Here is a 6,000-nt window from a genome sequence, read left to right on the forward strand (position 1 = left end):
CAAAGACAACGTAAAGCTGGATATGCTATAACAACTACTCAGCAGGTAATCGAGTCTAAGCCTTTACCCCCTGGAACATCAGCTCAAAAGGCGGAGATAGTTGCTCTCACGAGAGCATTGGAACTGGCAGCGGGAAAAAGGGTAAATATTTGGACAGATTCTAAATATACATTCGGCGTGGTACATGCTCATGGAGCAATTTGGAAAGAACATGGATTGCTGACCGCTCAGTGAAAACACAAAGTATGCTGAAGAAATTTTAAAATTGTTAGAGGCTGTAAAACAACCAGAAAAGGTAGCTATCATGCATTGTCAGGGACACCAAAAGGGGAACACCGATTTTGAAATTGGAAAATCGATTGGCAGAGGCTAAGCAGGCAGCTGAAATAACTGAGGTGAAGGCATTGTCTTTGATACCAGACGGTAAAATCCAAACTATATCCAAATTATACAAAAGAAGACTTAAAATTAATTGAAGATTTGAAAGGTAAAATGAAACCAGATGGATGAGTATATTTAAAAGATAACCCCATAGTAATACCCTCTAGTTTGACATGGCCCATAGTTCTTACAGAACACAATAAAACGCATTGGGGAGCTGGCACACTGCATAAGAGCCTGAGTCAGACATTAGTGGGACGATATGATAAAACAAGTAACTCAACAATGTAGCATTTGCTTACACAATAACCCCAATACCAAGGATAGAATAAAATTTGGAATAATCGGTAAAGGAAATTATTCGGGGCAACAGTGGCAAATTGATTTTTCAGAACTCCCTAGAAAAGGGGGGTATCATTATTTACTGGTTCTGACTGACACGTTTTCAGGAAGGCCTGAAGCCTTTCCCTGTCGAACAACCAAAGCAAGAGAAGTGGTTAAAGTCTTGTTAAATGAAATAATACCATGCTTTGGGATTCTAGTAGCAATGTCTTCTGATAGAGTTTCACATTTTTGTGCACAAGTGGTAGACCAGATAAGTAAGATTCTAAAGATAGATTGGCAACTGCATACTCCTTATAGACCACAGGCAAGTGGACAGGTAGAAAAAATGAACCATTTAATTAAACAATAAATAGCTAAAATTGGATAAGAAGCTAATTTGTCATGGCCTCAATCCCTCCCTTTAGCATTACTTGGAATTAGAGTTAAACCTAGAATAAAAGGAAATTTGAGTCCCTTCAAAATCTTATATGGAAGGCCATAGCAATTTCTATTTAGTGGAGAGGACCTAACGCAGTTAGGATCAGAATATTTATATGCTTATATAACTGAACTTCAGAAACAATTAAATAAAGTACATACATTTGTTTTAGGGACCAGGGCTAGAGGGTTGGATCAACCAATCCACCCCTTTAAGCTCGGGGATTATATATATATAAAGACTTTTTCAGGACAACCCGTGCAGGAAAAATGGAAGGAAAGTGGATGGGACCACACCAAGTATTACTGACAACACACACCGCCATTAAGATTAAGAAGCAAGCAGCTTGGATCCACAATTCAAGGGTGAAGAAGGCCCCGGCGAGGATATGGACCACCACTCCAATTGGACCAACAAAATTACGGTTTTCCAGATCCTAATGATTGCAGGGGTGCGGTTCTCGGATTTGGGGTGGGCAACTTGGGATGAGAACTTACACCTGACCTTAATACAAACAATTTCTCAAGTAACTAATAAGACGAACTGTTGGGTATGCACCCATCTGCCACAGCATGGGAATAAGGGTGTATCGTTAATTGGGATTCCCTTGCCTGCAAACTTATCTTGGACTAATTTGTGGGAAAACACATCTTGGGGTCGAAAATATTAAGCAGTTCTGGAACTAGAAGTGAGTAGCTTCTTGCCGTTAGAATCCTATTATGTGTGTGTACAAAGGTGTAACCCGCCTAAGGGTATAGGAAAACAGCATTGTATAAATACGGATACTACTTATGTGGGAAATCAGACATCTTGTAATTGAACAATTGATATTAGTACGACTAGCGGCTGGGCAAATTCAACCAGCTGGACAGTTCCAGAAGGAAAAGGGTGGTATTGGCTATGCAATGATACAGCCCGTAAGGTCTTGCCTGAGAATTGGAAGGGAACTTGCACTCTTGGAGCGGTAGTCCCCAATATGACAGTACATGATGTAGTGCCTCGAGGTTACTTGAGAAATCATATCCGGAGAATCAGATGAAAAATTAACAATCCATTGGTAGAGAGACACACCCCTTTTCATAGTTTTGTGCGATGGTTTATCCCATGGTTAGGAGTGAGTGAATTGGAAAAGGCAATAGTTAATATTTCTGCAATTATAGAGAAGTTAGAAAACAAAATTCTGGATGCTATAAAGGCTCAACAAGAAGAGATATCTAGTTTATCACAGGTAGTATTCCAAAATCGGATGGCCCTAGACTTGTTACTGGCCACTCAAGGGGGAGTCTGTACAGTAATAAACACAAGTTGTTGTATGTATGTAGATCAGAGTGGAAGGATCTCTACCGACCTGGAAGAAATATGGAAGCAGACCAGGATCCTACATGAGATCAGTAAAGATGATCTTTCATGGAGTTTTAGTGAACTATGGACTAAGTTAACCTCCTGGTTGCCCAATTTCCAATGGTTGAAACAAGTATTCATTGCTCTAATCGTATTAGTAGTGTTAGGAATATTTGTGTGCATGTTGTTTAGATGCCTGCTTTGTTGTGTTACTGTAAATAAAGAAAGTATCTGATGCAAAAGAATTTGCATGGGAAAAGAAAAGGGGGGATTGATTAAGGAGGTATTGGGGAGGCAAGGACAATCCCCAGACAAGGACTGTATATCTCGAAACAAGACACTGGAACTCATGATAAGGAAGCGGCAGGCGGACAGAGAAACGAATGTAAGGACTATAACTCTCGAAACTGGACATTGGAATTCATTATAAAGATACAACAAACGGGAGAATTGGCAACAACCAGCTCTTGCAATTAAGAAACATGCCAATTCAGCAGATTCCTGACCAAAGGTGAAAAGTACACTGTGAGGAAGACTCGGGGTCTTCCTCCCAAAGACCCCTGCCCACGTCCCAAAGACCCCTGCCCACAATTCTTGGAAGGCTCTGCGCAGGCGCAAGGTGCCAAAAGGCTAATTAGCATGAGAAGCGAGGGAAGGCGGGGATAGGTAATGCATATGTATAGGTGCTTGTAGAATATTGATAGATTGATTGTATAAATTCAAGACTGCTTTCTGCTTTGGGTATGCACGATAGGTGGAGAGATCCCCCGTGCATCCAGCGCTGCAATAAAGAATATACCACTTAAAGGAATTTCGGCTTCGATCTTTGAATCAATTTGGCGACCCAGATGGGACAACCTCTCTGCCGGACTGCAGGACCTGCTGGGAACAGGACTCCCTAGGGTACCCCCGGGATTTCCCGGAGGGACTCCTCGACTCACCGGATCACTGCGGAGGCAGACAAGGACCCCATCATTGTAAGTGAGTATATTCTTTATTCTGGTTTGGTTTTCTGGTAGACCGGTCATCTGGAACTGTCTGTAAGTCAGAAGGTGATCTTCTGCGAGGCAGTGTTTGGTATATACTTTGTGGTTAGCACCATAAGTACATGTTTGGGGACCTTAAGGAAGGAGCTCGCTTTAAGGTCCATCTGGAATTGTGTTGTCTATTTCGGTTTTCTGACTCATGGAGTATGGTATTTAACTCTGGTTATTGTTACTGCGATTTTGGCTATTTTCCTGGTGGTAATAGTAGGTTCGTGGCATTGTTATAAGAAAGATATTGTTACGGTGTTACACAGTTCGGTTTTCTGACTGTGGAAATTGTGGCATGTGGAATTTGACTCTGACTATTGTTACTGTGATTTTGGCAATATTGCTGGTAATAGTAGTTTTGTGACATCGCTACTGAAAGATATTGCGTGCCCGTATTTTTGTGAGTGATACGTTTTGTGATACGCTTTTGTAAGTAACATGTGTATTCTGAAAGTGTAAACTGGAAACTGGGGGGGCAAACAAGCAGTGAAATTTTAAAGAAAAGTGTGTTAGGATGTGTTTTAAGTCACTGGAAGGATATTGGAGGATCTGCCGGTGGAAGTGTGAACAGGAAAACATTGATAAAATATCGTAATCAGTGGTGGCCGCTTTATAAGCTGGAATGTGGAGAAAAGTGGCCCCTAAATGGAACTTTAAACTATAATATTTTGCTACAGTTAATGTTGTTTTTTGAGAAGCAGAACAGGATGAAATGTTGTATACTGATGTTTCAGCATCTTGGTGGGAAAAGGTAGGGAATTAAGTTGGCCCCTGACTGAACCTTTGATGTTGGCATTAGAGAAGTACAGGCTGGAGAAAGATAAAGGAAGTGTTAAAAGGGTTGTTGAAAGTGTTAAAGGTGTTTGAAGTTGAATGAGCAGGGAAAGAGGATGTAGGAATGTTAATAGTTCTGCCTCTGCCCGAGGCAGAGATCTTAAAATCATGGGTGTTAGCCCTTTAGGGCAAAGGGACCATGATCGGTCCGAGAGAGTTGTCACAGAAACAGAAAAGAGGTACACTCTTAAAACAACCTGAGTTCATGTGCGAGCTCAGATTGCTGATGGGACCGTTCAGGGAACTGTGGACAATTGCATTCCCCTGACCGACCCCCACTAAGACCCGAATCATCCTGAAAATCATGAACGGTTAAGTAAATACTAAAACCTGGATGAATTGGGAATTGAGAATATGCTTCCAACAAGGTCTAAAAGAAAGCCCTATGGAATTTTTGGACCAACTCTGAAATGTAATGAAAATAAATAAATAAATAAATAAATAAATAAATAAATAAAACAAAACGGTTTGGACCTGGCTTTGGAGGACAAATTGACTAGCCTTTTCCTAGGGTAATCAACCCCTGATTTCAACAGGAATAACGGGGACCTGGGGAATCTACCCTAGCGGATCCTCCACTGGTTATAATGAAGCTAGGGGAGGAATGGAAGTGAAATTTCTTATTGCTATGGGGCAACGTATTCAGTTCTAAATCAAGCATTAATGCCTTCACAGAATTATTATGTTAGGGTAAAAGGTGTGTCATGGTTTAACCCGGCCGGCAGCTAAACACCACGCAGCTGTTCGCTCCCCCTCCCCCTCCCTCTCTGGGACGGGGGAGAGAAATGGAAAGTGAAGCCTGTGAGTTGAGATAAAGACAGTTTAATAAGACAAAATAATAATAATAATAATAATAATTAATAATAATAATAATAATAATAACAATAATAATAATACAATGATGATAATAGTACCACTACTAATAATGTGTACAAACAAGTGATGCACAATGCAATTGCTCACCACCCGCTGACCGATGCCCAGCCTAACCCCGAGCAGTCCGGCCCCCTCCCCCTGGCTAGCCACCCCTATGTATTGTTTAGCCTGACGTCAGATGCTATGGAATACCCCTTTGGCTAGTTTGGGTCACCTGTCCTGGGTCTGTCCCCTCCCAGCTCTTACTGCACCCCCAGCCTGCCTGTTGGCAGGACAGAGCAAGAAGCTGAGATGTCCTTGGCTTGGTATAAGCATTGCTCTGCAACAATTGAAACATCGGGGTGTTATCAGCACTCTTCTCATCCTAAGCCAAAACATAGCATTCTCCCAGCTACTAGGAAGAAAATTAACTCTGTTCTAACTGAAACCAGGACAAGGTGTAACCGAAAAGGCTTATTTTTGTGAACCTTTGAAGTACAAATTAGGGAAACAATGGGGCATACACAGATTTTTATCTATGCCTAGCTCCTCATGGGCACTCTTAGGTAGAGATTTATTAGAGCAAGTAGGAGCAGAAATTGTCTTTGAAAAAGGGAAAATGGAATTAAGAACAGGAGAAGAACAACTAATAAATGTGTTAAGCTTGGCACTAATACAAACTGACCCTAAAAGTGAAATACCTTTAGAGATCACAGATCAAGTATGTCCAGGAGTTTGGGCTACCGAAGTCCCTGGAAGAGCTAAAAATGTGACCTTAATAATTATTAAATT

This window comes from Aythya ferina, assembly GCF_964211825.1.
Source record: "Aythya ferina genome assembly, contig: HAP1_SCAFFOLD_47, whole genome shotgun sequence".
In the NCBI taxonomy this organism is placed as follows: Eukaryota; Metazoa; Chordata; class Aves; order Anseriformes; family Anatidae; genus Aythya; species Aythya ferina.